This window comes from Bombina bombina, chromosome 7 (genome assembly GCF_027579735.1).
Source record: "Bombina bombina isolate aBomBom1 chromosome 7, aBomBom1.pri, whole genome shotgun sequence".
Classification (NCBI taxonomy): Eukaryota; Metazoa; Chordata; class Amphibia; order Anura; family Bombinatoridae; genus Bombina; species Bombina bombina.
The window spans coordinates 217,906,332-217,924,373 of NC_069505.1; positions in this window are offsets into that span (position 1 = coordinate 217,906,332).

An 18,042-nucleotide genomic window follows, 5' to 3' on the forward strand; every position below is an offset into this window, starting at 1 on the left:
TCTGGAAATATTGTGGTAAAAATAAGGTATAAAGGCATCATGTTTAGAAAAAATATATACTGTGCACTAACATTGAAAAATAGGGACAGATGTTCCATTTACAGACAGTAAATTATTAATTGCCTTGAAGAGAAAATGTAGAAGGAAGATTATGTTGAATGCCATTGAAGAGGAAATTAATTAAGTTTGGTAGTAATTGAGGCATTGCCGGCTCTATAGTGTGTCCTGGTGGGACCGTGAGACCCAGACAGTACTTAACAGGGTAGCACATGGGTAGAAAATGGTTGCCTTAAATAATAATATCAATGTTCAGGTCACTTGTATATATCTATGGATCTCTTTAGCCTTTAGGATGCATTGTAATGTTGGGTTTAGACTTTAGTGGAAAGACAGTTAGGTGACGTAATGTTATGCTCAAACCCAGACAGTGGGAGAGGAAAGACCCCAAACGTATTAATAACTAGACAATACCTATTTCGATATTGAAAATAAGTTTTTCTTTAATATCAACTATCTTGCTGAATTAGTAGATATAATCCTTAGAAATATTGACCAAGGCAGGATTAGTTAGAAAAAGAAAATATTATGTGATAAAAACGGTTGCTCAATAATAGTGCAGTGATTAGATGACATATTTCTCTTAAAGGGACATAAAACCCCAAATGTTTCCTATATTATTCAGATAGAATATACAATTCTATACAACTTTCCAGTTTACTTCTATTGTCTAATCTGCTAAATTCTCTTTGTATCCTTCATTGAAAATCATAGGTAGCTCAGGGACTGAAAACTAGCTGCTAATTGGTGACTGCACATAAATGCCTCTTGTTTACTGACTTACTGATGTGTTTAGCTAGCTCCCAGCAGGGCATTGCTTTTCCTTCAACAAAGTATACTAGGAGAATGAGGCAAAATTGATAATAGAAGCAGATAGGAGTGTTGTTTACTAAGATATTATTTATCTGAATTACAAAAGCAAAATTTGGGTTTCATGTCCCTTTAAATTATTCCTGGAAGCTGCTATCAGAGGTCCCATCTGTCCATCATTATGTGGAATAGTCATGGCTTTGGAGCTCTGCACTTTGCCCCTTATAAGTATTTCAGTGTTCTGAGGAAAGCCTAGGCACACTCATAATCAACCAACTCTCTGTCCAACCCCAGATGTGATATACAGTGGGGCAAAAAAGTATTTAGTCAGCCACCAATTGTGCAAGTTCTCCCACTTAAGAAGATGAGAGAGGCCTGTAATTTTCATCATAGGTATACCTCAACTATGAGAGACAAAATGTGGAAACAAATTCAGACAATCACATTGTCTGATTTGGAAATAATTTATTTGCACATTATGGTGGAAAATAAGTACCGTATTTGGTTGACTACAAACAAGCAAGATTTCTGTCTCTCACAGACCTGTATCTTCTTCTTTAAGAGGCTCCGCTGTCCTCCACTTATTACCTGTATTAATGGCACCTGTAGGAACTTGTTATCAGTATAAAAGACACCTGTCCACAACCTCAAACAGGCACACTCCAAACTCCACTATGGTGAAGACCAAAGAGCTGTCAAAGGACACCAGAAACAAAATTGTAGACCTGCACCAGGCTGGGAAGACTGAATCTGCAATAGGCGAGCAGCTTGGTGTGAAGAAATCAACTGTGGGAGCAATAATTAGAAAATGGAAGACATACAAGACCACTGATAATCTCCCTCGATCTGGGGCTCCATGCAGGATTTCACCCCGTGGGGTCAAAATGATCACAAGAACGGTGAGCAAACATCCCAGAACCACACAGGGGACCAAGTGAATGACCTGCAGAGAGCCGGGACCAACGTAACAAAGGCTACCATCAGTAACACACTATGCTGCCAGGGACTCAGATCCTGCAGTGCCAGACGTGTCCCCCTGCTTAAACCAGTACATGTCCGGGCCCATCTGAAGTATGCTAGAGAGCATTTGGATGATCCAGAAGTAGATTGGGAGAATGTCATATGGTCAGATGAAACCAAAGTAGAACTGTTTGGTAGAAACACAACTCGCCGTGTTTGGAGGAGAGAAAATGCTGAGTTGCAAGCAAAGAACACCATACCTACTGTAAAGCATGGGTGGCAACATCATGCTTTGGGGCTGTTTCTCTTCAAAGGGAACAGGATGACTGATCCGTGTACATGAGAGAATGAATGGGGCCATGTATCGTGAGATTTTGAGTGCAAACCTCCTTCTATCAGCAAGGGCATTGAAGATGAAACGTGGCTGGGTCTTTCAGCATGACAATGATCCTAAACACACCGCCCGGGCAATGATGGAGTGGCTTCGTAAGAAGCATTTCAAGGTCCAGGAGTGGCCTAGCCAGTCTCCAGATCTCAACCCCATAGAAAACCTTTGGAGGTAGTTGAAAGTCGGTGTTGCCCAGTGACAGCCCCAAAACATCACTGCTCTAGAGGAGATCTGCATGCAGGAATGGGCCAACATACCAGCAACAGTGTGTGACAACCTTGTGAAGACTTACAGAAAACGTTTGACCTCTGTCATTGCCAACAAAGGATATATAACAAAGTATTGAGATGAACTTTTGATTTTGACCAAATACTTATTTTCCACCATAATTTGCAAATACATTCTTTCCAAATCAGACAATATGATTGTCTGGTTTTGTTTCCACATTTTGTCTCTCATAGTTGAGGTATACCTATGATGAAAATTACAGGCCTCTCTCATCTTCTTAAGTAGGAGAACTTGCACAATTGGTGGCTGACTAAATACTTTTTTGCCCCACTGTATTTTTTCTGACTGCAACCAGAGATCTCCCTGACTAGGCCACCAGTCTCATCATAATTAAAAGGGACACTGTACCCAAAATTTTTCTTTTGTGATTCAGATAGACCATGCGATTTTAAGCAACTTTCTAATTTACTTCTATTATCAATTTTTCTTTGTTCTCTTGATATCTTTATTTGAAAAAGAAGGCATCTAAGCTGAGGAGCCAGCAAATTTGTGGTTCAGAACCATGGACAGCAATTGTATATTGGTACTGTCCAATCAGCAAGCGAAATGAGGAAGAAAGAAGGCTGAGTCCAAGTATCAGGAAGAAGGTTTATTGCAAGGTAGGCTTTCTGGATGCAAGGTAAGCTCCAATCTTACGCGTTTCGTGCATGAGCACATCATATCAGTCTCTGCTGTTCAGGATCCATATAAAGGGGTGAGTGACCTATCAGGACAAATGTAGTCCTTTACTCTTCAGGTGAGAAAATTGCCAACAGGTGTATGGTTTAGTGGTCACTCACTGCTATGTTTACATCGATCCTGTGCAGCAGAAGACAACAGAAGACAACCCAGGTTGTTCACCAAAAATGGGCCGGCATCTAAACTTAAATTCTTGCTTTTCAAATAAACATACCAAGAGAATGAAGAAAATTTGATAATAGGAGTACATTAGAAAGTTGCTTCAAATTGCATGCTCTATCTGAATCACAAAAGAAAATATTGTGTACAGTGTCCCTTTAAGGAAAAGTTCACTAGTTCAAATCACAATCAAGAGAGTTTATATTTCTACTTTTTATGCAGTCCAAACCCAAAAGATTACATATTGGATAAAAATGTGTTCCAAATAAGGACATTTTTTATTTGCTGTAAATCTTTTATAAAAATGTTTGGGCTTTTTTAATTCAGTAGATATTTTGACCTCTATTTCACTGCATATCATGGTCATTTTTGTCAATGTTAACATTTTTGTGCGTGCTCAGTTGAGTCAACATATTAAAACAAATATATCACAGCTGTGTGCATTCTTTTTCATGCATACACTATTCATTTTGAATGTAAATATTTGTGTATTTTTCATGTAGTTTGTATACCCAGGTAACCTAAAAAATGCTTCAAATGAATTGAGGAATGGGACAATAGTTATCTTGTTCTTTATAATCTGCTCAATTAAACACTGAAGCAAATATCTCAGGTTAAAAAAGCTAGCCAAATACCGGGTTGCCAAAGATGTTTGTGTGTCTACATTTCTGGCCTCTTGCAGTTTTTAGTCATTCAAGGGGACTTTCAGTGGAATGGGTCAGTCCACTTTTTTTGGAGATGTTTCCTTACAGCCCTGATGACATGATACAAATCATACAAGGAGGTTGTTTCCGTTCCCTCAGCCAATAAGGGATGGCGCAGTTTAAGTAGGGACATTTATGCATGGAAAGGAATGTTCTAGAGCCAAATATTGCATACTTTTGGTGCTAAAGGCCCCCACGACATTAAGATGTGCTTTACATAAACCTTAAACTATGCAAATTATTTGATCGTTTCCTAAAAGTATTCTTGACATATACCCTGCATCACTCTTCCCTATCTGATTGGTTTGAGGTTTTTTGACAACTGTGTTTATTATGTTTTTTTATTCTTGTATCTTTTTAACGTGTTGTGACCATTCTAATTAACTTCATTGTAATTTAATTCATAATTTTATTTGCTGTACGAAAAGGGAGAAAATATTTTTGATACTTTTCTACTCCTGAACTTGTAAAAGAAATAAAGATCTAGGGGTAGATTTATTAAGCAGGAATGCTTGTGCAATGTTAAATGCCGACAGCATACGCTGTCGGCATTTAGCGATGCCGGGCGGACATGATTCGCTGCAGCTAATGATGTCCACCCGGCATTTGTTAAATCTACCCCAATGTTTCCTTTACTTACAGCATTTGTTAAATCTGTCCCGAATACTTGTGAGAGAAACATAATTATTTTTTTACTACAATTTAGAAATCTTTAACATAAAAAACATTCAGAAAAATTAGCTCTGTATGCAGGAACTAGTGATCTTAAATGTCAGCCTATGTAAAAATAATATTCTTTTTCTCATAGTAACCATAATTTGAGTTAATGAAATATCAGTGATACAGAACCCCTGCTGTTAAAAGTATACAAGGGATGACTTATCTTTCAATTTGCATCTTTGTACATATTGAAATTGAAAAAAGACATTTATCAAGAGAACCTATATAAAAAATAAGAATATCATATTAAAAGTAGCATTTTTCAAGTACAGTAGTAGAGTAGAGTGATTCATTTTTGCTTATCCTTAACTCCAACCTTCTACTTCACTATTGGCTCCTTGTAAATCAGACATTAACCTGTCCCTAACCACATTATCTGCCCTACTCAGTACAAACAGTAGGAAAACTTAGTACTGAGAGTGAGCCTCCCCACCACTAACCTTATTGGTTATTTAATTAATCAAAATTGCCTACAAAATTATATAAAATTAGGGGGAGCCATATAAGATCCAGACCTACAGTAAACAAGAAGATAGAGTGGGACCTCCTGCACTAGCTGGAAGAGGCTTAAGGTAAACAGCATGGGAACTAACATTAGGAAACTTTAATAAAATTAAAACCCCTGAAACAAGATGCTATAAAAAATTTTGGGGGGCATATTTTTATGCAGATGTTCCATAAGTTGTTAAAGAGGATGGGGCATTTTTTGTGTTGAGGGCTTCCTAAATGGATATAAGATAATATGACAATTATCTGGGTAGTAGACTGGATCCACAAATGCGCTGCAGGAACCAAGTTAAGCCAAGTAGTAGAATTCTCTAGATGAGTAATTAAGTATGCAGGTATGCTTATGTAAATCTGGAGAGTAGTTGAAAAGAAAGACAAGAAATAGCACAATGTTATCCACACAAGCTGCCCATCAAAGCAGGAGGAGATAGCAAACTCATAAGTCTGGATACAATTCCAAAGGTCTGTCCTGAGGCAACAATGCAGATTGGTAACAGAATCCAGATAACTTGCAAGAGGTATGTAACAGAAGGGCAGGCCAGGAACAAGATTGCCAGGGTTCTCATACAACAATAACCAACACTGAATGGGAGACAGAGATGACCATTTAACACCTTACATTCAGACTTGGTGCCAAATGTCCAGCAGAGGTCACTTCTGATAGGGAATGAATAAATACCAATATCCTTAGCGCAGACAGTTCCATAAAGATGCAGAAGTAAGCAGCAGACACAGCACAGGCAGTCCCGCTAAGCTGAAGGATTCTTAGGGTGGCCCTAAGGGTTTTCCCTTGCTCCTATAATGTAGGGGGTCTTATTTTGGGGGCATTGTAGAACTTTTAGTTTGATTTCATGTAAAGTGGTTTCTTGGACACTCAGATATAGCATCCCTTGGGTGAAAGTGGAGGCTGAATTAGTTATGTGAGGGTGTCTTTGGTGTTGACCTAAAATTAGACAAAGCTGACTGGTGTGACCAGGTTGTTCACCAAAAATGGGCCGGCATCTAAACTTACATTCTCGCATTTCAAATAAAGATACCAAGAGAATAAAGAAAAATTGATAATAGGAGTAAATTAGAAAGTTGCTTAAAATGTCATGCTCTATCTGAATCACAAAAGAAAACATTTGGGTTCAGTGTCCCTTTAAGTGTTAATAGTGGTGAGGGTCCTGGAGCTTATGTGGATTGAAAACTACAGGTTTAAGAAACATACACCTAGATTACGAGTTTTGCGTTAGGCTTAAAAAGCAGCGTTGGCCGGTCCCAATGCTGCTTTTTAATGCCCGCTGGTATTACGAGTCTTGCAGGTACAGGTGTACCGCTCACTTTTTTGGCCAGATTTGGAAATACCACGAATCCACTTACGTAAATTTTATATCCTCTTTTTTCAATGGGACTTGCATAGCGCCGGTATTACGAATACTGTGGTACTTATGGGCAAGATAGATAGAAGAGAACTAAATTAAAAATTAACTTTTATTGGATTATTTAAAAATTCTCACATACATACAACACACAATTAAAACTACGACTAGAGGGAATTTTCATAGATGTGCCCTTCCTAATAATCTATGCTATAAATATAGCAAATAAAGTTAGTAGTTGTGTACTCTGAGCGGTGAATTTTATATATTGTCTGGCTTATGTGTAAAACTACCAGAACAATTAATTATTCACCCAGAGATATTGGAACTACTTCCAGATATAAACTCTTAACTAATGGGACACTGGGTTAAGTGAACTAAAGTTATGGCGTTCCTTAAGAATGTAAGGCAATAAAGTAATAACACACTGTTAGCTGATAGGGTGGTAGTTGATATCGAAGGTAATCAATGCTTTCGTATCTCAGTAGCAGATAGTGTTATTGGTGTGATATTATGCAAATCCAGCTGGTTCATGGATCATATGATCAGATATGATACCACTAGAATCAGCATATCTAAGTAATAATATATAGATGCAAGCACCCAAGTGAAGTTAGTAAACATATACAGGTATTGGTGTATCACCATTAATCATAGACGGTAACTTGCTTCGTATTATTAATTTTATTCGGAGGTATTTGAAGCAGATTCTAATGTGCTGCAGCGGATACTCTCATACGCTTTAGTGCATGTAGTTGACCAATTGCTACTTATGTAGATTCGTACAGCGTGTGAATAGAACGCTACAAGATATGCTTAGGTGCTGCTAGGAGTGTTGTTGGTAAGATAAATGCTTAGCAAATTGAAGCATATACATTGTATAATAAAGCAATTGATACAGAGAGGTTTTGTGCACTGTGGCGATAGTGTAAGTACCTACACTTGCCTCGTAGTTTGTGGCTATTAATAGTTAACTCACACACATTGGTTATGTTTGTTATATTTGGAGCAGATTCTAGTGTGCTGCAGCAGATACTATCATACGCTTTAGTGCATGTGGTTGGCCAATCGTAACTTATGTAAATTCGTACAGCGTGTAAATAAAACGCTACAAGATATGCTTAGGTGCTACTAGGAGTGTTGTTGATAAGATCAATACTTAGCAAGTTGAAGCATATACGTTGTATAGTAAAGCAATTGATACAGAGAGGTTTTGTGCACTGTAGCGATAGTGTAAATGCCCACACTTGCCTCGTAGTTTGTAGATATTAATAGTTAGCTCTCACACATTTGTTATGTTTGTTATATTTGTATCTTACAAGGAACAGAGAGTTGGCTGTCAGGTGTCTGAGAGTAATTACCAGTTAGTTGGTCAAATGTTTGCACCGTACATTGAGACAGTAACTCGTAAAATTGATCAGTATGTTATTGGTAGGTATGGTTATACTGCTGGTTTTCGGTTTGTTTGATGCCGAATAGAATATATCTACTCGTGAGGCTTCTGAATGAAATTAGTACCAGATATAGACCATATAGTAGCTGCCAATAAACATTAACCCCAGTGTCAAATAAATATAGGATATTAAGAGTAGCTGGAAGGGACACGCTAATCGAGCCCTACTAGATGATTCCTAAAACACAGGAGCTCACTAGACTCCTCACCATTTCCCTAACATGTTTCGCCGCTTGTCGGCTTTCTCAAAGGGTGCGCGCGCGGCGCGCGAAACTGGATTTAAATATTGTTTGTGACTCATGGTACTGCCCCCTTATTGTGATGTCACAGATTGCTGCTGAATGTTATTCTGGGTCCTAGTTTCCGGAGTGTTCCACAAGATGTAATAGTAACGGAGAAATTGGAATCCACTCTATATATAAGAATTACGTATTGTAGTGAAGATATCATATATACAGGGCAAGAAATGAGATACATATCGGAAGTTGGTCCTAATTGTGAAAGAAAGGCCATTGTCCCAAAAGAGTGATTGTGCTATGTGTTTATACTTGATACAAATAACTTAACATGAATTACATAAGGTAAAAATTATTTTAAATGTAGGTGGTGGTGTCGCCACTTAAATTAAATTATGTGCATGTATTATTATTCATATGTGCTGTGATATTGGTTACCTATAAAGTACTAATGTGTTTAATTTGGAAAAACTATCGATAATAGAGTAAATTTGGAAACATATTAAAATGAGGTTATATTAACTATAGTCCTTAAGTGCTTCCTAACTGGGAATCTAACTAGTGAATAAAAATCTAGGTGAGGGAAAACAAAAAACAAGAATAACTCATATTAACGTGAGTGAACAAATAGGGGTGTTTTAATGATGATTAATCAGTGAATAGTATCACTAGTGAATTGAAATGTGTCACATGATTGCCATTCTATGTTATGATGTATAGATATCCATTTCTCACTGTGACATGTTTCACACTGTTGGGAAAATACAGCTAGTTAAAAGACATTACTTGTGGGGGTTTGTACAGATAAGTCACTGTTACTTGAATTTAAAGGAATGCTGCGAAGTTAATGTTTTCGTTCAATCCAAATGGATGAATGGAATTTAATAAATAAATCCATCTACTCTCTGCTTTCAAAAGGGCTTGTTCCACATTGCCTCCACGCATACCTAATTCGGCTTTGTGTATGCCCCAACATTGTAAGTCAGACTGTCTAGATTTATGTTTTTGCAAGAAGTGTCTGGCTACTGACGTTATAGTTTTGCCTGCTTTGCTGTCATCTGCAGCATTTTTGATGTTCCTTAGGTGTTCTTGCAGTCTGGTTCTTATTTTTCTGGTTGTCATACCAACGTAATATTTCGGACATTTGCATTGAAGTACATAAATGACTCCCTCTGTGGTACAATTTATATGAGCTTTAATTTGATGAATTTTTCCAAATCGATCTTCAATTTGATTGGTTTTTTTCATAAAGCAACATGTGCTGCAAGTACCACATTTATATGAACCATGTCTCAATTGTGTTCTAGTTCTTGTACCCTTCAAATGACTGGGGCTAATCATATCCTTTAGATTTGATGCTCGACGGTAGCCTACTTGGATCTTATCACCAACTATGTTACCAAGGGATTGATCAGATTGCAAAATATGCCAAGATTCTCTGAGGATGTTTATCACATCAGCTGTTTTAGTGTTGTAGGTAGTAATAAATCTAACAACTTCTTGTTGGTTACTGGTGCGTTGTTTAGATTTCAGTAATTCTTGTCTGGATGTGATTTTAGCTCGGTGTTCTGCTTTTTTAATTGATCTCCTACTGTATCCTCTTTGTAGGAGTCTAGTTTTTAATTCTTTTGCTCTGTTCTTATAATTTGTATCAGTTGAGCAGTTCCTCTTCATTCTCAAGAATTCCCCAATTGGGAGCGATTTTACAGTGTTAGGGGCATGAGCACTGGTACTGTGCAAGATGCTGTTGGTTGCTGTTTTTTTCCTGAATACATCTGTACTTAGGGTACCGTCAGAATTTTTGGTGATTGTCAAATCTAGGAATGATATTGAATTCAGGTTTGCTTCATATGTTAATTTAATATTGAGATCATTGGAATTGATTGTTGTTAAAAAGTCATCAAGTTCTTCCTTTGAACCTTCCCATAAAAATAGCACGTCATCTATGTAACGTAGCCATAGAGGGATCTGATTGGTAAATTTGTCATTAGTGTCCGAGAAAACTATGTGTTGTTCCCACCAGCCTAAAAAGAGGTTGGCATACGTGGGTGCACATGCGGTGCCCATCGCCGTTCCTCGTATTTGAAGATAGAATGCATGGTCAAAGGTGAAAAAGTTGTGGTTTAAGACAAATTGGAGAAGATTTAGAATGAATTCATTATGTTCTATCTCTTCCTCGGAACCCATTTCAAGAAAATATTGCACTGCACGGAGTCCAAGTTGGTGGTGAATGCTGGTGTATAGGGACTCAACGTCCGCCGTTACTAGCCAAGTGTTTTGATTAATGTGAATGTGGTCAAGTTGTTTGAGGACATCTGTCGTATCTTTCACAAAGGATGGTAGTTGAGAGAGGTATTCCCTCAATCTGAAGTCAACGAATTGACTTGCTTTTTCAGTCAAACAATTAATCCCTGAAACAATAGGGCGGCCGGGTGGGTGGTTTGGATTTTTGTGGATTTTTGGTATCAGATAAAATGTAGAGACGGTTGGGTTGGTAATTTTCAAAAACTTGAACTCTTTTGGAGTTAGTAGCCCATTGTTTTTTGCTGATACAATGATGTTAGCATACTCTTGTAAGTACTCATGTGATGGGTTATAATTTAGTTTTTTGTAACATTTACAGTCTCTCAGTTTCTTGTGAGCTTCTTGTTTATACTCATCGATTGGCCAAATTACCACATTGCCACCCTTGTCTGAATTGCGTATTATGACATCTTCCCATTGTTTCATGTCCTGAAGTGCCAGTAATTCACTTTTGGATAGGTTGGAATTGGTCCAGTTCTCTTTAAGGTTAGTAATTTTGTTACAGACCACATTGTTAAAGACTTCTAGTTGTGGGCAGTGACTGAATCTAGGCATAAATTGAGATTTATTTTTGATTTTATCTCGCCAATTAGATTCTTTACTGGGTTCGTTCTCATTAAGTAGTTCCTCCAAATTTGCCAATGATGTTCGTTCATCCTCTGATAGATTTGAGAGGTGTTCAGTGTTATACTGATTAGTGCTTCCTGAATACATTTTTTTCAGTGCAATTTTACGTACAAATAGTTGAACATCCTTGATTATTTCAAACTTGTCACCTTTGGATGTAGGGCAGAATGACATGCCTTTTGAAAGTACACTAATGTGATCAGATGTTAATAGCTTCTGAGAAAGGTTGATTATTCTCATTGTTTCATTCTCAGCTCTGAGAAGGGGCTTGGATCCCTTTTGTATGGTTTCCAGTTTCTGCGTTCTGTCTTGTTCTGAGTTTCGGATTTTTTCTTCATTTGTTTTTTTGGTTTTCCTCCCACCTCTTCTTGTGTGTTTAGTTCTGAAGAGGTGCTTTGATCTAAAAAACCCTTTCTCTTGCATCGAGTCATAGGATTATTACTCGAACTAGCTACTGTGGGGGCTGTGGGTTCTGAGTCTGATTCTAGAGTCTCTGAATCTTCCCCCTCAGTATCAGAGATATCACTCTGTACGATATTAACTCTGGAAGGTTTCTCCTTATTAAAAGTGCCTCTTTTTTTCCATTTATATACTCTTTTGTTGGCATAGTCATTTTTATCACGACTCAATTTCCCTTGTTTGGTTATCTTTATCTCTTGCTCATATTTATCTAGTTCTTTTTGGAACTTGTTATATGTAGCTTCAAAATCTTTTAGTGTTTCGAATTCTTTTAATTTGATGTTAAGTTCTTGTATCTGAGCTTCATAGAGATCATGTTCTGATTTGTCGTGTTTAATTAGTATTTTCATTAATTTGTGAGAGCACTCTGATAGGGCTTCCTCCCATTCAGTGGCTAGGTTTGGATTACGAAACTCAAAGGCTGGAAATAATTGAATCCTAAGTCCTCTTGGTATAAGATTTAACTCAATATATTTTTCAAAAAAATGGTGATTCCACCAGAGCTTATCAGCTAACAGTGTGTTATTACTTTATTGCCTTACATTCTTAAGGAACGCCATAACTTTAGTTCACTTAACCCAGTGTCCCATTAGTTAAGAGTTTATATCTGGAAGTAGTTCCAATATCTCTGGGTGAATAATTAATTGTTCTGGTAGTTTTACACATAAGCCAGACAATATATAAAATTCACCGCTCAGAGTACACAACTACTACCTTTATTTGCTATATTTATAGCATAGATTATTAGGAAGGGCACATCTATGAAAATTCCCTCTAGTCGTAGTTTTAATTGTGTGTTGTATGTATGTGAGAATTTTTAAATAATCCAATAAAAGTTAATTTTTAATTTAGTTCTCTTCTATCTATCTTGCCCATAAGTACCACAGTATTCTTATATGACTTTTGTGATTCTAAGCATCACCTAATGGTGATTCATTTATTTAGACTTCAGAGTGCTATAAGTATATACTTGTTGTGCAGAGCTTTCCCTTCTCCACAACTTTCTCCAATTGTAGTTTCTTATATACACAGCACCTACCCTGGAACCTGGGTCAATAATACCCAAGTATCCTATTACTGGACACAAGTCTACAAATATTAAATAAGTAGTGCCATTGGTCATTCTCCTCTCTGCGCCGGTATTACGAGTCTGCCAAAAAGTGAGCGGTAGACCCTCTCCTGTCAAGACGAGTACCGCATTTTAAAGTGAGTAGTTAAGAGTTTTACACTACAACGCCGTAGCATAAAACTCTTAACTAAAGTGCTAAAAAGTACACTAACACCCATAAATTACCTACTTAACCCCTAAACCGAGGCCCTCCCACATCGCAAACACTAAAATAAAATTTTTAACCCCTAATCTGCCGAACCGGACATCGCAAACACTATAATAAATATATTAACCCCTAAACCGCCAAATTCCCGCCTCGCAAACATTAATTAAATATTATTAACCACTAATCTGCCGTCCCTAACATCGCCAACACCTACCTACATTTATTAACCCCTAATCTGGCACCCCCAACATTGCCGCCACTATACTAAAATTATTAACCCCTAAATCTAAGTCTAACCCTAACCCTAACCCCCCCTAACTAAAATATAATTTAAATAAATCTAAATAAAATTACTATAATTAACAATTTTTTTCTGATCTTTGCCCTGCCACCTTGCAGAAGCACAGGGAACTTTGTTTTCTAACAACTGCCCTGCAGGACAACAAGATCCTTTATAGATGGGGATTTCCCACCTGTCTGGTGGCTTCCAATGGAGACAAAACATCAATATATCGGTCGCTATCAGATTTGGATATGTTCTGCTCAACCTTGGGTATCACACCACCACACCCGGATAATATGACAAACCCATCTCTGAATGTAACTGAAAACTAACGCTTGACCTGAGAAGATAGGTAAGATGTTGTACCTGGTCCCTCTGGGCCTACCTAATGGGGATGGGACATTGTTGTATATAAAATGACTATCCCATGGAAAGACTGCCTTGACCGGGGCTGCAGTTTGTTTATTCCTTTTTATATGTTCACTGCTTCAATGTTGATTACATTTTGGGGTGTCCTGCGGTCATGTAATATGTTATAGGCCTTTACCTGCCCCGTTGGGGATGCCTTGCTGGGTTTAACACACTATTACTCTGGAGTTAATATCATTAAAAGTTTGTTTTGATTAAGCTTGTAATGAAAAGGTTCCCCCTTATACAAATACTGTACTACTTCTGCTATGTGATGATGCGTCGATTGAGTTTGGATGCTGTGGAATTTTCCATAGGTTGTCCATTCTTAATTGTACGTATCCCCCTCGGTTCTAATTGTTGGTTCTCAATGTTGACTCACAATGTTTATGACAATATTATCAGAATATGTTAGTGATATAATATTGTGATGTTATGTAATGTTTTGTCTTGAATTTATATTTTTCAACAGGTCAGCCATAGGCATATTCCCTTTAGTTGAACCTATACAAGGACGATTTGGTCTACTATAGGCCTAGTGATATTATTGTAGTTAAGATATTTAAACATATACCTGTTTATAATTTTTGCTACACTCCTTAAGAAAACTCAGTGCATTCCAGTTCTAGAGTACCACCTATTGCCCCTATAGTCACAACTCTCCTTTGGATCTATCTCATTTCTTTTTCTAAAACTCTTTCACTTTCTCCCAATCCCCCCCCCCCCCCATTTTTCTTTCCTCACTCGGTAGAATGGCTCCCCAGCAAAGTAAACTGAAAATTCACCCCTAAATTTTTTAACAATCAATGTAAAGGCTCTAATCAACCCGGGTAAGCGTTCTATTGTTACCCGGGAATTACATAAGTTACAAGGGGATATAGTTTTCATACAAGAATCATATTTTGCAAAACATAAAGAGCCTAAATGGCACAACCATAGATACCCGGTTGCCTTTTTTTTGTCTGGCCCTCGCAAACAAAAAGGGGTCGGTATTCTGATACATCATAGGGTACCTTTTCAAACACAGTAGATAGTAAGAAATAGAGAATGGCGGTTCCTTATAGTAGTGGGCCTCCTATACGGCAATCAGATATAACTGATTAATGTATATGCTCCCAATATTGCACAACATACTTTTTTTAAGGCTCTCTCAAGTAGACTGCTTGAGCATACCAAAGGAGTGACGGTAGTAGGAGGGGATTTTAATGCACCACTTAATCCAAAACAGGATACTTATAATGGTCTTTCAAGTGTGCCACACCATATACTGAAACATATTAACACGATACTTAAAAATCACATGTTACATGATATTTGGCGCACATTGCATCCAACAGAGACTGAATACACATATTATTCCAGTCCACATAGGAAGTACTCTCGTATAGACTATTTCTTTACAGACTCTCAGGGAATTGAGTATGTTCAGCGTATTGACATATCGCCAATCACATGGTCGGACCATGCACCGGTCGCGTTTGAGATGATGTAGCCTGACACACCTGAAACCCCTTTTACTTGGCGTCTAAATGATGCCCTTTTGGATAACCCTAGGGTTGTGGAGGACATCTCCTCTAACATGACAGAATACTTTGAGATAAACTTGACAAAGGAATTACCTCTTTCTACTATCTGGGAGGCACATAAAAGCGTAATTCGAGGTCATCTTATTAAACACAAAGCCAGACTACAGAAACAAAAAAAGAGAAAAATATAATCAGTTACTAGGTGAGATTATGACGTTAGAAGAACAACATAAAAAAAAAACCTTATGTACTGACTCTGAGACTAAGCTAACACAGGCTAGACTGGACCTTGGACAACTTCAGGACGAGAACCAGAAAATGGCGATTTGGCTTAAACAAAAGTATTATGAGGGTGGGAACAAGGCTGGGAAATTGTTGGCTAGGACTTTCAAAAGAAATCAATTAAAAACATATGTATATTCTATGAAAGATAGTAATAATAAGACTCATAAAGACAGCCCTGGCATTGCAGAGGTATTTCGCACTTATTACAGTGACCTCTACAATCTTAAATCCTCATCACTAGCCCAACCCATGGATGTATCCTCTCAGTGCCGTTTGGCGCAGGAATATCTAAAAGATACCCATTTACAGACACTTGACAAGGACGCAACAGACTTCCTGGAGTCTCCTCTGACTCAGGAGGAAATAAAAGACGCACTAAAGAGTCTCCCGAATGGGAAATGCCCTGGTCCGGATGGACTAGGCGCTAAGTATTATAAAACCTTCCTGCCAATGTTGATGCCATACCTACAGGCCTTGTTCAATTCCTTACCTGATTTGGAAGCCTTACCATCCACCATGCTGACTGCATATATAACGGTGATTCCTAAGCTGGGAAAATCGCTAGATAAACCGCAAAATTATAGGCCAATTTCGTTGTTAAACACAGATGTAAAAATTTTAGCAAAGACTCTTGCAAACAGGGTTAATAAGTTTCTACCTGGCCTGATCTCCCTAGACCAGGTTGGATTTGTCCCGGGGAGGGAGGCTAGGGACAATACCCTTAAGGTGTTACAGTTGGTCACGCATTCGGAATATACTGGGAAGCCGCTCGCCCTGTTGTCAACGAACACTGAAAAAGCGTTCGGCAGAGTGAGCTGGCAGTTCCTTAGATGTACATTGGAGCCAATGGGTTTTGGGTAGAGGTTCATTAAGACAGTCTTTAGCTTCTACTCCACACCAAATGCGCAGATAAGGGTGAATGGTGTCCTCTCCGGCTCACTGCCCATTACCAACGAGACTAGACAGGGATGTCCCCTATTGCCTCTATTATTTGCCATCTCAGTAGAGGCTCTGGCGTGTAACATCCGAGCCAACCACCAAGTCAGAGGATACTCACTAGGTGATAGAGAGTGCAAAATAATAATGTATGCAGATGATCTGCTATTTACTCTGGTAGATTTAAAGATTTCTGTTCCTGCTCTGTTACAAGAATTCACTAAATATGGTGAAGTCTCTAATTTCCTTCTCAACGCCTCTAAATCGGAGGTTTTAGGGGTTACCTTGGACCTGTCAGTTAGAACTTGGCTAAAAGAACATAGCCCATTTACGATAAATGATAAACAATTAAAATATCTTGGGGTTAATTTGACAACCTCCATGACGGACCTATTTGAGGAAAATCATGTAGTTCTCAAGCGCGCGGTCGCCGCTGACCTTTCATCATGGAGACACAAAACAATCTCCTGGCTGGGGAGAATAAACGTGGTGAAAATGAACGTGCTCCCCAGACTACTGTATTTGTTCCAAACACTTCCCATTCCGCTTTCTCACACATTTCTCTCAGCACTTCAGAGCTTGATTGAGGAGTATATATGGCAGGGAGTTAGGTCCAGAGTCAACAGCACTACAATGTTTCTCCCGAGGGATGTGGGAGGCCTAGGTCTTCCGAACCTTGGGATGTACAGAAGGGCGGTGATGTTGCAGAGAGTTGTTGAGTGGTGCCAGGGAAATTCCCAGAAAGACTGGATTAGAGTAGATAGAGATATTCTTCAGGTGAGTGACTTGGCGCCTCTTCTGTGGTTAAGCAATAAACATAGACCATCTCATATATCGAGTTTTCCCCTCCTGGAAGAGCTTTTCAACTTGTGGGATAAAATTATCTGAATAGAACCCCACATATCTACCCCATACTCCCCCTGATGCCAATATACGGAAATCCAGACCTGCCACTGCAAACCAAATTAACCTCAGACCAGACTAAGCTTCTTCATAACCGCGCAGGTAGTTTTGTGACGATAGGGAGATTGAAGACGAGAGAGGAGATTTTAAGGGATCACCCGGACTGCCCAGTCCCATGGTTTGTTTACTTACAAATAGGACATTATATCAACAAACACAAATATAGATCACCACTAATGAGAGATCCCACACCCTTTGAATCACTGTGCACAAAACAAACAACCTCTAGACACCTGGTCTCCATTATTTACACTCTCCTTCTCCAACCTGGAGATAGCCCCCTTTCTAATTACACCAGAATGTGGCATAAAGAGTTAGAGACAGAACTCACGAGGGAAGACTGGCAACGGATTTTCTGAGCTGTCAAGACCTTATCAGTTTCAGCACGCACACAAGAATCTCACTATAAATTGTTCAGTCGATGGTACCTTACCCCATTCAGGCTTAGGGCGATCTACCCTAGAGTATCTGATAAATGTTGGAGGGGGTGTGGTGAGACAGGCACAATATTGCATATTTGGTGGGATTGCCCATTATTGGAAGGTTTTTGGACCTCTGTATGGGGTGAGATTCAGAGATTATTAGAACTGGAAATTCCAAAAACTCCTGAGACCCTACTTTTTCACTTTCTGAACCAAATACAGAATCCATTA